Source organism: Condylura cristata, unplaced genomic scaffold, assembly GCF_000260355.1.
Source record: "Condylura cristata isolate star-nosed mole 26May11 unplaced genomic scaffold, ConCri1.0 scaffold00005, whole genome shotgun sequence".
In the NCBI taxonomy this organism is placed as follows: Eukaryota; Metazoa; Chordata; class Mammalia; order Eulipotyphla; family Talpidae; genus Condylura; species Condylura cristata.
This window is the reverse complement of record NW_004567106.1, coordinates 32,155,789-32,171,596: the sequence shown is the minus strand read 5'-3', so window position 1 is coordinate 32,171,596 and position 15,808 is coordinate 32,155,789. Positions and strand designations below refer to the sequence as shown.

The 15,808-nt window shown below is 42.5% G+C and overlaps 1 protein-coding gene across 1 annotated transcript in view; it reads right to left on the bottom strand.

Moving 5' to 3' along the window:
• Positions 1-15,808, bottom strand: part of BMPER (BMP binding endothelial regulator) — a 239,854-nt gene that overhangs the window by 207,047 nt on the left and 16,999 nt on the right. The window lies entirely within an intron of this gene.

Below are 15,808 nucleotides of genomic sequence, written 5' to 3'. Positions count from 1 at the left end.
TGACCCGCCCGCTGCTCCCCTCAGCAGTGTACTTCATAGATCTGCCTGTTCTGCTCCCCACTCTGTCTCTGGTGAAGTCTTTCGCCACCCCTGAGTCTCTGGCCTGTACCCCAGTTCTGTATGCACAAATAAATAAATCTTTTTTAAAAAATAAAATAAAATAAAATTCTCTGAGCTAAGAAGGATTATCATTGTCCTGGTTTTCAAACAAGAAAACTGCTGCTTAGAAAAGGCATAGAACTTTCCCGAGATTGCACAGCATTGAGGTGGCAGAGATGGATTTCATAACTGTGTGTACAGCCTTTCTCTGACTTCAGTTAAGACTTCACTGACTTTAGAGCATATTGAGGAAAACAGACTGATGAGGTCCCTCTCACAGGAAGATGAACTTGGAAGCCTCCTGGAATATGTGAAATTCTAATCCAATCCTAAAAAGATCTAACCAGGTTTGGTCTAAAACCAAGAGAGGTTTGTGTGTATGTGTGTGTGTGTGTTGGAGTTAGAGGGTTCAGACCAAACCCATACACCCACTTGAAGCTCTAAGAGAAAACATATTGCCTCTCTACAGCTCTCCCCACTCCCAGGGTCTAATTCTAAATTGACCCCAATTGTCATCTCTGCCGTCTTCCAATTTATCAGAATCACCAAAAATCCCACAGCCCCATTTCCTCCAATTCACCAATTAGGATTCTCTAGATGAGGAATATGGCACCTGGGAAGGTCGGGCCTCACCTCCCCAAAAGTGTCTATTTCAGCCTTGCAAATCAGAACCCCTGTGCAGTTTCTGTCCTTCCTTCCCTCCTTGGTGCCTTCCTCCCTTCCTTTCTTTCTTTTACTTTTTCAGGCATACAGGTTTGTATTTCAAATCTGTATATACCACTTTGTGATCACCAGTGAAAGTCTAGTCTCTATTCACTACCATGCAATTGACCCTTTACCCATTTGCCTGCCCCCCATCCCTTTTCTACTCTGGTAACCACCATTCTGCTGTCAGAGTCTAAGGGTTTGCTTTTGTTTTGCTTTGTCTTGTTTTATTTTTTCATATCTGTATGGAATCATACAGAATTTTTTTCTTTTACCATCTGACTCATTTTGCATAGCATAATACCTTTTATATATATTATCACCAGTGACAAGATTTTGTCTTTTTTATAGCAGAGTGGTATTCCACTGTGTATATATAACTTCCTTATCTGTTCATTCATGGATGGAGTCAGGTTGTTTCCATATCTTGACTGCTGTGATAGTGCTGCAATAAATATAAGGACCCACACATCTTTTGAAATGAATAATTTTGCATTCTTTGAATAAAGCCCAAGAGTAGAATCAGTGGATCATGTGGTACTTTTATTCTTTATTTTTTTCCTCAGAAATGTCCATGCTGTTTTCCATAGTAACCACACAACTTTACATACCCACCAAATGTACATAAGAATTCCCTTTTCTTCAGGTCCTCCCTAGCATTTATTAACACTTTTCATGATAGACAATATTTAGTGGTATATGGTAATACCTCACTGTGGTTGTGATTTGCATTTCCCTAATAAGTAATGATGCACATATTTTCATGTGTCTGTTGACCATCTGTATGTCTTCTTTGGTAAAATGCCTATTTAGCTCCTCTGCCCATTTATTAGAGTCATTTGTTTTTGTGGTTGAGTTAAATGATTTGTCTATATTTTGGATATTAACCCTCTGCTGGATATATGATTACAAAAGTCTTCTTCAATTCAGTAGGCTGCCTTTTTGTTTTGATGTTAGCTCCTTTCATTGAGCAGTTTATAATTTGATATAGTCCTATTTGCTTATTTTTACTTTTTTTCCCTTGCCATTGCAGATGAATACACAAAAGACAACTCTAAGACTGGTATTAAATAGCTTACTACTTATGTTTTTGTCTAGGTAATTTAAAGTTTTATGTTTTACATCAAGTCTTCATTCCATTTTCACTTAATTTGGTATATTGTATAAGATGATGGTCAAGTTTCATTCTTTTGCATGTAGCTGTCCAAGTTACCCAACACTATTGTAAACACTTACACCTTTGTCATAGTTGTCCATCTATATGTGAGTTTACTTCTGGACTCCTAATTCTTTTCTATTTATTCATGTGTGTTTTTATTCTGGTACCATACTGCTCTGATTACTGTAGCTTTGTTGTATTTTTGAAACCAGGAAGTATGACAGCTTCATTTTTATTCCATCAGGACTGCTGAGGCTATTTGAGGTCTTTGGTTGTTCCATTCTTTTAGGATTTCTTTGTTCTATTCTGAGAAAATTACCATTGGAATCTTGATAGGAACTGCAATGAATCTACATATTTTTTTTTTTTAGGTAAAATGATCATTTTTAACAATGTTAATTCTTGACCCATGATTGTGGACTGTCTCTCCATGCAATTTCTTTCAAAAGTGTCTTACAGTTTTCATTGTACCTTGTGCAGTATTTAACAAAAATTGCTACCACTTCCCAAACCCTGAATTTCTGCTCTGAACTAGAAACTATGCCTCAATGTTTTTTCAAGCTCTTCACCCAGATAATTCCAATGTATAGCTAGGACTGAGAACCACTATTCTATGAAGAGTGTTCTGTTCCAATGAGACTGAAATGGACTTAGGAGCTGTCCACGGTCCCTTAGCAAATGGCAGGCATATTATCTGAATGTAGGTAACACAGCCCCAAACCTCCAAAACTCCTTCCCTTGAGATTTTCTTCTTCATGACGGTGGCATTATACTCACCATAAGTCAATGTCCATAGCTTTAGTTTCATTATTTTTTTTTGTTATTAGCACAATGCATAATTAAAGGTATAATTCAAATGACAAAGGTATATTCTGAAAAAAATGAATAGTGCACCCCTACTAACATCAAAGTAATTAAGAATAATGATCAAGTTCCGTTACTATGGAGAACAGTACAGAGGATTCTTAAAAAACTAAAACTTTAACTACCATATGATCCCACTTCTGGGAAAATAGCCAAAGGACACAGAACACTAATTCAAAAGATATTTGCATCCCCAATGTTTATAGCAGTGTTATTTACAATAACCAAGACATGGAAAGAACCTAACTGTCCACCCATGTATGAATGGATTCAGAAGATATATTATCTATGATCAAATTACAGAAATAGATAGGTAGATAGACAGACAGACAGGTAAATAGATATGGACTATTATTCATTCATTAAAAACAAAAAAATTGGGCCTTCCCTGGTGGCACAGCGGGTTAAAGCACAGCACTAAGAAGCTAAAGCCACTTCAGTATGAGTTCGATCCCTGCCCTGGAGGTGACCCACATGGCTCAGCAGACCTCCCCTGACCTGCCCGCTGCTTCCTCAGCAGTGTACTTTGACATTCGGCTTGTTCTACATCCCACTTTGTCTCTGGTGAATCCTCTCACCACCTCTGGCCTGCACCCCAGTTCTGTATGCATAAATAAATAAATCTTAAAAAAAAAACAAACGAGAAAATCATAACACTTGAAATAACACGAATAAACCAAGGCATTATGCTAAGTGAAATAAATAAAAGACGAATACTGACTTTACTAGCTTGTGAAATATTTTTCAAAATTTCATGAAAAAAGAGCTAAGAGTTGTGGCCAGAAGATAGGGGCAGGAAAATTGGAGGAAGGTGGTTAAAAGTACACAATTACAGTTCTAAGATAAGTCAGTCCTAAAAATGCAGCATCCCTTGGGATGACAAAGGCTAACACTGCTGTAAGAAATTGCAGTTAAGTGGCTAAGAGAATAGATCCTAAAAGTTCCACCACAGGGGGGCTTTGTTCTCTTTTTAATCTTCTTTCTTATCTTTTTGGTTTTTTTTTACTTAAAGATTTATTTATTTATGCATACAGAATGGGGATACAGGCCAGAGGTACAGGGGGTGAGAGGATTCACCAGAGACAGAGTGGGGAGCAGAACAGGCAGATGGAGTAAAATACACTGCTGAGGGGAGTAGTGTCAGGTCAGGAGAGGCCTGCCACGTCATGTGGGTCACCCCCCTGGCCTGGGATCAAACTCATGCTGCAGCGGCTGTGACAGCTTCATAGTGCTGTGCTTTAACCCGTTGTGCCACCAGGGAGGGCCCCCTTTTCACTGTTTCTGTATGTGATAAGGCTGTTAGCTGAACCATATACTCATATATATATATATCAGATCATGATGATCTGATATACTCATATATATATATATATATATATATATATATATGTATATCAGATCATCATGATACATGCCTTAAATTTTTCAGTGATGAATATCAATTAATTCTCAGTAAAACTGAGTGCAGTGGGCAGAGAATAACAAAGAGGTGTAGATGCTGTTAGGCTTTAGTAATGGTGCTTTATTTTGCAAAGTACTGTCCCTGAAAATCAGTTTTAACGAACTCTCCCACCCCAGGGTATCTATGATGTGAACTGTCTCCCCCAAATGATGCCTCTGTTACCTTGACTTTATGTACTCTGCAAAAATGGTTGAAACCTTAGGAAAAGGCCAGCCTTGCAGATGTATCTCTTTGAAGGGTAGAATCCTTAGACAGGAGAGAGAGAGTCTAAAGCTCTCAGGGCTGTCAGAATTAGTGTGAAAGCACAGTTTGGAGGCTGACAAATAGGAGGACACATACTCTTTTACATAGAGGAACCCTTTGCTAAATTAGAAACCTAGTGGGAGCCAGTCAAGACCCATAACAGGAACCCAAAGTTCATAATAAATAGCTTGTAATTACAGTCCAGCACAAAGTTATTCCAACCAGATGGTTTGTAGATTCACATCTGGAATTTTTTTTGTGCACACATACACACACCCACAGAAAACAAAACCAAACCTTAGCCATGGGTTCAGTGGGATTTTTCCACTTTGAGTAACACTTGGAGTTTTTCTGTAATCTACCAAGGGTCACCCTGGTAGGGAGTGCCTTATCTGATCATTTCCTTGGTGTCAATGCCAAGTGGATATAGAACACACGTTAGAATCCCACGCCTTGGAAGAATAAACTAAAAACCCCAGAAAATAACTAGTGAGAAGCTGATCCCTCTGTTGCCTTAATTGAGCCCAGCAGCTAAAGAGAGAATTGAAGCACAGGTTAATTAAGACCACTCATTTAGCTTTCCCTGTTTTGCCAAGAGACAAAACACTGGTCTTCAAGCCAGTGGCTCTGGTGAGAAGAAGCACACACACAGCCAGCCTTCAGGATCCTCCACTGGCTGCCTCATCCCCAAAAGCACAGCGTCCTCTGTTCTGAGTCAAGGTCATGGCTCATTTGGTTTGTTTTCTTATTCAAGAAATGCTTTCTAGCACTGATTAACACTTCCTGAATACTATATATGTATGAGGCTCTGTGCTAAAAATACTACCTGCATTATTTCACCAAAAGAAAACTTCCACATCATCCCCATTTTACAGAAAAAGAACTCTGGCTACCCAACTTGCCCCAGGGTCACAGGAGAAGCAGATTTGGAATATAAACAAACGTCTGTCTGCCTCTAAAGGCATGCATTTAAATGCTGCACTTTGCTAATTCCCAGGCATTCAGGATACAGACAGAACAAAACAACGTCTTGCCCCAGGCCCAAGGGGAGAGTGGTGCCTTCCCGGTGGTTCCACACATGTGAAAAGAGCTCTCCAACCAGACCAGAATTACTCCAAGAAGCTGTGTCATCACCAACCGTGGGAAATTCTACAAACACCAGCAGTTGTGGGACACAAGGGCAGTTGTGCCACCTTGAAACTGACAGTACCTGTGCCATTCACAGCTCTAAAAGTCAGACTGGCATCCACAAACAGACTTTCCCAAGAGTCCAATTTGGGTTTGAATCTCCCCCATCTAAGCAATGGAAATGGTGCCTAACCCGCACTGGAGAAAAATGTCAGAACACTCTAAGTAACCAACATCGCCAGTGTGTTAGAGAAATAACCTTCATCACGATTGTCCTCTCAACCTCCATCTCCCTCCGCTTATCATTTTCTAAGGTCAGTCAACCAGTGATTTATTTCTTGTCAAAGGCATAGGTGTGCATTACTGCCTCCTTTTCAAAAGACCAAATATATCAAAATCCAAAACGTAGCCTCTGGAGGCACATTAAATGAAGTGCCAACATGCAAAAATAAAAGGGGGGCATGAGGAGTAAAAGAGGAAAAAAATCTACATGGCTGGCAACAAAGCTCTATAAGGATGAGAGCCAAACCACAGCTCCAGCCACAGCCAAGTTCAAACAGAATCCTGGCAGCCAACTTGCTGTGTCCAAAGTCTGCCACTAGATGGAAGCACAGAGTTCCCTGGGTTGAGGCATTGTGGCCATTCGACCAGCCAAGTGCCTCCTGGACATTTTTCAGTGTCTGGCATGGAGGAAAATGATTTCTCATAGGTTGTGGGTGGGCAGAGGGCAGTGTTAACAGAAAAGATAGCAAACTGCCATCGTGAGATTTTCTTGTTTGCTTTTTCTCATTTCTCCTTCCCAAAGTTTTTTCAAAGATCATTCCAGGACCAATCCTATTATGGAATATGGAAAGTATTACCTGACCTTTCATTTATATTAAAAAATAACAATAAAATAAAATTCTGGAGGGGAAAACAGCAGCTGATGTGATGAGAAAGAACAGAGAGAAATGTCAGCTGGCAGATGCTGTCTTTTTAGACTATGAAGCATCATCACAAATCTCTTAAAATGGGAATGAAAATGAAAATACTTGGTGCCACGCCTGCAGATGCTCCAAAGTCAGGCCAGCAAGGTGGCAGACCACTGGAATCTCTTCCTCTGGGAGATGGCATTATTTTCCTACAGTCATTGTCTCATGAAAGCAAAGCCTGCCTTGGAGGCAAACAGCTGCCATTTGGCCAACTAGTAAATTCTAAGTGCCAGATCTGTTTTCAAAAAGTCAAGAAGGCTGGGAAGCTGTAGTATTTTTTTCCTGCTCAAATGAACCATACTCAATATGTCCATGAAACACATGGACCAGGTAGTACCATTCAAGGATATAAATGGACAGAACGAAGTGGCTCTCTCTTCTAAATCGGAAACCTTCCCGCTACCCCTGCCTCCTAAAGACAAGTGAGCACAGACCGCCCCATCATCTCACTAATCATATTTGGAAAGGGGTCTCACAGGTTTTGCTCCCTTCAGAAATTTCCCCTGCCAAAAATGCAAACATCCATGGAGTAGACCCTATTAATCCCAAACTGGTTATCTCTTTCATCTTGAACCACTGACAGGAGACAAATGCCCAGCGCAGTAACTCTGTAAAGAAAAGGGGCTTATTAACACTGGAGGCTCTAGCATAGCAGAATGAGACTTGGTCCCTGTCCTTCATACTCAGCTCTGAGAAGCAAGCACCCTGTGAACGTCCCTCTCTGTTCCCCAGAACCTTTCACTCTCTCAGAGGCATTAAGACATCAGACAGCAGCAGATCACATAAACACTGGTAGTGTATCTTCTAGCACCACGTGAGAAGTATGGAAGAAAATACCTTGATTCAAGCATCACTGTGATTTGTGAGCACAAATGGGACACTTTGATGCTCAAATTCTTTTCATTGGAAAATGTATTTATTTGACCTGTGCACACCTAAGTGATTCACTAGTCGGGAGCCTCAAAATTACTCACAAGGGAAGTTGTTTTTAGGAATATGGATGTCTTGTGTCAGGTTTCCCAAGAAGGAAGGAGTTCCAGCATGAGGGCCTGTATTCCCCCAAGACTTTGTAATCTCCCCATGCATGACGTCATAGAGGTCAACTTTTCCTTGAAGTGCCCCATTGTAACACAAGCCCAGCCCTGAAAGAGTGAGAGGGAACTTTATGGTACTTTCAAACACTGGTCACAATTTCTCCTAGGCGATATTATAAAATTTCTCATAATACTTCATGTTTACATAGCATGTTTCTTCTAAAGTGCTCTGCAGACATTATTTCATTAGTGCTCACAGTTCCTCATGGTTTGTAGACAGAGGAACAGCACACAAGCGAGGAAAGTGCCTGGGGTATCTCAGAGAGCTGGGGAGCAGTGGACTTGGGAACAGAACCTGGTTCCCAGGCCTGGGGAAAGAGGCCCACCAGGGAAGTTAGTAGCATAAAAATTTACGGGTGCATCATATTAGCGAATTAGTTTAGCTCCTGCACGACTGTTGAGATTTTAGGAATAGATGAGTATGTAGTGGAGCTAGAATTTTCTGGAGACAGTCTGCTGTGAGATCGCTGCCATGTTCCGAGGCAGGCAGTGCACAGGCCGCAGAAGGATAGGTCGAAACCAGATCTGGGCAACCAGATCTAAGTTCAAAGCATTCTAGTTCTAGAGCACAAGACAGGCAAAAACTGCAAGAAAAGACCTGAGGGGAGCTGGTCCCATTACTTGACAGTGGTTTTGATGATTGGGTAACTGGAAATGTAAAAAAGAGCAATTCTGTCTCCGGACTATAGGATCGGGGAAAAGCCTTTGCAAGCCAGCATGAGCCCTTTGAGAGGAGACAACACAAGTCTGTACCTGCTCCAGCCTGTGTCCTCTGGACAAAATCTGTTCTTAATCTCCTAGAAAATGATCATGGGGGCCGGTGGGCTGGGGGGTGGGGGACTGAGATAGCGCAGTGGTTGCCAATGGCGGTATTAAATTTGATTGATGATTTATTATTTTAATTAAGCTTTTACATGCTTGTTCTTTGTTACTGATAGTACAATTGACTTCCCCATAACTCTTGCACAGAAAAACCTGGCAGAAAAAAATAAATAAAGCAGTTTGGTCCACTACAAAGCCCTAGTGTACAAGCATGGGGCTCTGGGCCATGTCTCTCAGCTCAAGGAGACTTGAAAAAAGTGGAACGAGAGAAAGAGAGACTAGCAAAACAACTACGAAGGTGAGGAAAGTGTACTTGAGAGGGGACAATGAAGCAAAGTTCCCAGCCAAAAGAATGGTTTTGCAAGACCTCTTCTTTCCCCAAGTGAGCGGGGCCAGCCCCAGAGGTAGAAGGTATCAATGGCCCCTGAACCACATGCTTTCAGCTTTTAAGTGAACATTTCCAGATCTTTCTGAACCCCCAGCCTCTACAACTTTTTGCAAACCCCTTCCAAGATCACAGAGTTCATGTAGCTCTCGTCAAACCACGAAGTGGCACAGTTTTCTGGACAGATCGCCGAACTATTAAGAATACGCAGCTGACATTTATAGAAAATCTATTATGTGCCAAACTGCTGAACACATTGTATTATGTCATCTTAACTATCACAACACCCCTGAGGAAGACACTCACTTATCTCTATTTTATCGGTATGAAAACGGAGCACAGAGAGGTTAAATGGCTCACCCAGGTTTACGTGGTTAACCTGGACAAAGATTCAAACCCAGCATTCTCTGAAGGCAGAGCGGCGATTTCATCACTGTGCTACCCAGCTTGATTTAGAAGCTAAGATGAGGCATCCCATATCCTTGAACTAAGAAGTTAAGTGTCCGCCTTTGTTAACATGCCCCATATTCAACCGTTATTAACTTTAGTGGTTTATGGTCTCATTTTGAACACACTAGTAAAAATAGTGCCTTTTAGAAGAGACAGATTAAACCTCCAACTTAAAAACCCAAAACACATCACTGTCTCCAAACACCAGATCATTTGCAAGATTGCTTCCTTTATCTCCTTCCATTTGAGAGGGTGTCTGCTGGGGGTGGGAGGGTTGAAGGGGAGTGGGGGGTATGGAGTGGCAGGCTACATCCCACATCCATACTCTTTGAGAGATTCAATCTTCAAGTATCTTTCAAGAACATAGTTTTGAAGACGTCATGTTAAAGCATCTTGCAAGAATATCACACAATTTATAGCACTGCATCTGGGAGTGTTATTCTTTCTCCCTCCTGTCTAGGCTCAGTGAGCCTTTACCCCAGAGCCCTGGACCCTGGCAAACGCTGCCTCCTCCAGCCAGCTAACAGTGCAAACTCTGAACAAAGCTGCCCTTGAAGCCCAGCCATTTAAAAGACTTTATGAAGCCCACTGGGGCCCCACGATTATTTTGCAACAAGTCATATCCCATGAAGAAATTCACTTCTCTGCAACACAAAACAGAGGGAGATTAAAGAAAAAGGCAGGGGGGGGTGGAGAAAAGAAGTAAGACCCCCTGCTGTTCTGTCTGGCCTGAATCGTGTCTTTTAGTACCCACATTCTCTACAAAGACGATGTTCTGATGATATATGGCCCTAATACATCACTAAATGACAGTGTTCTCTTGATACTGTACCTTGAAAACATGACACGTGTTAGCTAAAGCAATGGGGGAGTAATAAGTAGGTCCTTTTACTACTGAAGTCACCTAACATTTCAATTCTTTTTTAAGGACCTTCATTTGTTGGTGGGATTGCTTTGGGCCCTATGCTGTTGAAGGATTTAGGTCTGACTCTTTTTTTGGCCTTTTCAAGGAACTCTCAGAACAAAGAAATACAGGCCATTAGAATGTCCCGGCTGCTCAAGTACAGCTCTGATTTAAAACAGGGCAGTGTCAAACATCTCCTCGTTCTGTTTAATCATATTTTGAAATAGAACCAAAACATAAGAGATGGCAGAACACAAAAGAAATAACCACCAAATAAAAATAGTAGCCCAAAGAAAGTAGCATTGCCTGGTTTTTATTATACTGTACATCGTATAAGCAAGAGGGCTGCTGGCGGCAACACGTTAACGTAACTGGAATGGATTGAACACAAAGCAGCCAGTGACTCAGTGCAGTCGACCCTGTCACAGAGGCGACTGTGCCACCACACTGACCCCCCCTTCCCCTCCAACGCAGACTACAAAACCTGAAGGTGGACTGCGACTCTTCTGCAGCCGCCGGAGCCAGGTATGTGAATGGAGAGGGATAAACATGGGCACCCTCCCCTTATTTTGCCCCAATTCTCATATCTACCCTTCACTCCTTCCCAATGGGAAGGGAATCAAAGAGCTGGCATCGCATCCCTCCAATAGGAAAATGCCCGTAGGACGCCTGACTTGGGGGAAAGGTGCTAACAGGTGAGGGGTGCACAGTCCTGCAAAGCAAGGCAACCTCACGCACACCTGGCTGCACTACTTCTCCCCACACCTTTGGTTATTTTACACTGTGGAGCACCCTTCAGCACATGACAAAGAATGAATCTGCTTCTCTTCTGCCCAAAAAGAAAACAGAAAGGGGTAGGGAAGAAGGTGATTCAAGCAAGATTTTTATGCCTTTCCGGTGAGTTCTTTTGAATGATGGGGGTGCAGCTCGACTAGCAGGATCTATGGCTGAGGGCTTCAGCTGGGCTTTCAAGTGTCCAGGGACAGCACAGAGGCTGCCAGCCAAATTGGCAGGGGCACGGGAGAGAGGAAGAGGTGAGGGATAAGGAGCAAAAATAGTAGTAAAAGCAGAGTGACTCCAAGAGGAACGGTGTTTGCTACGGTGTTAAGAAAGGACACCTGGAGAGAATATTTTGGCAGTTCCGTGCATGATCTACCACAATAGAAGAAGCTGGACTCCCTGACCATACAAAGAAGCAAAGCACTCACTGGCCCCTCTCGTTGTGTCCTGAGATGTTTCTCTGCCAAAGAGAACAAATATCCAAAACATGGAAACCGACTGTCTTAGGTCCAGCCTGTGTCCTGCCAGGAGACGCCTCATGTGGTCAGGCCTGGACGGCCGTCCACCTTCCTGTCAGCACGTGGCTTGCTCCAGTCACCAGGACGGGATTCAGCTGCTCCTCAAATGCCCCTGTTGGTCCACAACAAGCCACTGAACAGATTTTTCACAGAACAAGACAGAAAGTTTTTCACAAGTTGCCCCATGAAAATCCAAGCACTGTTGGGAACTACAAAAATACCTGTTCTTGACAACTAAATGGAGCTGACATCACAGGGAATAGGCCGGGCGAGGGGCTGCTCACAGTCTATCTGTCATCTTGACAAAGAAACTTTCTGGTCACTAGTGAGATACTTTAAAGACATCTGTACAATTGACCCCGACCACCAGCAATCACAGAGCCTTTCAAAGGGCACCCTGAGGCGGCAGGCTGCACAGCTGGTTCCCACTGGCCTGCCTCCACTCAGGTAAAGACAGCGGGACGCATAAGGTGTGGGAAGCCTCCTGCTCCTGAGCTGTAGTCACGTTTGTGCTGACTGGAAAAGGTGTCCAGTCAGCCTGAGGGAGGTCAGGCGGTGGGTCACAGCCAGCAGGAGCCCCCTAGAGCTACAAATTCACAGAACTGAGAAGCCCGCCTCAGACAGCAGCCGTGGAGGAGGGCGGTGCTGTGAGCCAAGGTTGGTCTGACTCACTCGCCAGGGCCATTAGCAGCGTGTTCTCTTCACCGGGGCTTTCTATCCCAAGGGCCGCATGCAGATGTCAAAAAGAACTGGAGAGGCCACAGATTTATTTCATAGGTTTAGAATGTGATTTGAACCCACTTGCTTCCATTTTCAAATTTATGAAACAATCAACCAATGCCAATTTTGCGTATTTATCATTTCTCACTAAGGTGATACAAAGAAATGAAAGTCAGCAGTTACCCGCAAAGCATTGTTAACATAAACTGGCTGCATATTTCAAAGTAAAATGTAGGTATAAAGTACAAAATAACCACATTCAGAATTTTAATTCCCATTCAAAAAACAATGATCATGCTACTAATTCAAGTATGAGCAGTCATAACTATTTTTTACAATTTGTTATAGGGAGAGATGTATTTTGTAAGTATTATTAATTATGTATCCTTCTGTGGTTATATTTTGCTGTGACTATATATTTTGTGATGAACCTATGAATATGCATTCATTGGAGGCTTTTAATCCTTAGTATGTGTTTATAATTTTCCCACCATCAGACTTAATTAGCAAAATAATGAGCTATTAAAAAGCAAGTCATCATTACAGAAAAAGACAGCGTTTAGAGTAGAAAGGAAGAGACTTGGGGGGTAGAGGAAATAATTAACTAGACCTTAACACTAGTAATCCAAAATTTAAACATACATGGCACAACTCATCTATTAAACAGATCTGTATTGAATGGGCCCAACACTGTTCCAGGCTCTGAGGGAACAGCATGAACATGAGAATCTGTATCCTCACAGAACTAACATTCTAGTGGGGAAAGGTACAAGGAACACACATAAGCATGGTGTATGTAAGGACTCAGGTGAGGGCTTTGGAGAAAAAGAAGCAAGGCAAGAGAACAGAATGACAGGGTGTGGTACATGAGGAGAGCTGTCAGAAAAAGACCCCCTAAAAAGAAAACATTTGCTCAGAGGCAAGGAACGCAAATATGTATATATATCCCATAAGTGTGCTCTGAGTACAGGAAAGATTAAAAGCAAACACCTCGTAGAGAGGGTGCTGGGTATCACACGAGAGTAGCAAAGAACCAGGAATTTGGACAAGGAGGGGTGAGAGAGGAGAGTGCTTTGGGAGGTGAGGTCAGAGACTTCATCAGAAGTCAGGTGATGCAGGATCTTGTACATAACACTTACACTTCACACTCTATTCCAAGATGAGAAGCCACTGGAGGTTTTACAAAAATAGGTGAAATAGATACACAGTTTAAAAGGTCAATATGTTTTCTAGAGGTAAATGTGATATCAAAGGTAGCTGGGGAGTATCAGGTATACTTTCAAGGCTCTGTTGTTAAGATTTGCTAGTAGCTTGATCTAAAAGAGAGTAATCAAGGACCCCATGGTGGATCGCCGAGAAAACGGAGTAACAGACTGGATACTACAGCCTGGAGCAACTAGATTTGGGGGGAGAGTGGGCGGCAAATAAGGTCTCTGCTTGGACTGTTATAGGCTTAAGATGCTTCCTACACGTTGACTTGGGCTTGCTAAGTGGACTTCTGAGTCTATGAGCCTGAATGTAAGAAGTGAGTGGGCTAAGAACATAAACACAGGAACGACCAGCATACAGATGAATTTAAATTACGGATCTATATGAAATCAACTAAGGGATAAATGTAAATGGAGAAAATATCTTGACTGAATCCTGAGGACTTCCAATAATTTAAAGTTTGAGAATAAGGAAGATCTGGTTAAAATACAGTCAAATAAACTAAATTCTTATAAATTTATCATGCAAATACTGAGAGCTCTATTCTGCACATGTAAGCCCATTGCACACATGTGACCATATACACACACCTATACATGATGGTTGAAATCATCACATAAATCCAGTGGCCAGCAGAGGTCACCTTCTCTCAGCACTGCCCTCTGTCAGATACCCAGAGGCCGAGATACCTCAGAACAGTTTTGTTGATACCCACTATCGTAGGCTCACAGAGATGTTGTCTTGACCACTGCTGACCACTCCTTATCCATAGTGCCAAACTATATCTTGAAGAAAGAGACTCAAGTTTAGGAAACTGGGACCAATTAGAAGAGCTGAAAAAAGGGGGAACACTCCGGGACCAATATCCCCAAGCAAGAGAACTTGGACCTACCAGAACCTATTGACCCAAGACTAGATGAGTGTCAGTGATGGGTGGGTAGATGAGAGAACATCAAATCCTTAGGGGTAAAACAAAAAAAGGGAGGGAGCAGAAAATCCCTCATTTTCAGCTTTCCTTCACGGTTATATAATCACCTAAAGCCAAAACCTTGGAATAAACAGAGACTGGCAGACACTGCCTTCAAATTCTGATCTCCACCATGTAGCTCAAAGTAGGCATGTGATCTCATCTATGCCAGAGTAACCAGGATTTGGGAGTTAGGGAAGAGGTCCCCACTTATAGGCACTGGCCAAGCAGCAAGGAACCCTCCACCCCTCAACCATCTTTGGGCTCACTCTAAAAATGAATAAGAGGCAGAGGCCAGTGGAGATGCTAGAGGTAAAGAGATGTTGCAACTTTGGGATTAATCCTCCTCTCTGTCCTTTCAACATAGTTATTTCCTGCCCACATATTTGAAAGCAGTTACAGTTCCCCTGAGCATTCTCTCCATCAAGCTAAATCATATCAGCATATCATCATTCGGGGGAAATATATACTAAACCCCCACCCAGGCACTGGACACTGCTCCGAGTTAGGCCTATGACTATTCCAGCAAATCCTTTCTTGACCCCTTAGTCAGTATCGCCAATGACCCTCCTCTGGCCCGCCACCAATTCTTCCAACTCTACGTCAGAGGGCTCCCCTTTGGATGCTCCCTTCCCACAGATGTCTGGCCACTCAGGGCGCGGAAGAGAAACCAACCACCTCACTGTCATTCTGTTTATATATTTCGTTATCAGGCTGAAACCAAAAATTAAAAACTGAAACTGAGAAAAACAAGACACAAACCTTGAGGAGCGGTGACATCATGGAAATGCTGGGCTAATAACACAGAAAGAAAATAACATGGTAAAAATAATAAAGATGGAGATGATAGAGGTGAAAGCCTGGAACAATGGAATGCCAAGCTAATTTAAAATTTTATTAAAAGATTCTCATTCAAAGTGTGGGAGCACACGTGACCAGAATTATGTGGTCACGTGTCACACAGAACCAGGCCTCATCAGTCTGACTTTATACTCTGCCTGAGGAGGGAAAGGAAGCTGTGGGCAGAAACGGGGAGAGAGCAAGAGAGTGAAAAGAACTAGCTTCTAAGAATGGCTGTTTGGGATGGAAGTTACCAGCAGAAATTAACAACTTCTTGTGGAAGTTTGGGAACAAGAGTTGAGGTTGGAGGTGGCTCAGAATCCCCCTTCACCTGGCCCTGAGCCCCTCGTTGCTTTCTTCTCATCCTTCCAGATGCTGCTGGATCCCAGCAAGTCAGTCATAAAACCCTGGCTGTTTTGTCAAATTGCTACATCTAGTTGGCTCTTGCAGAAGAAGCAACAAACATAGGTCACGTCAGCTCCATCCTG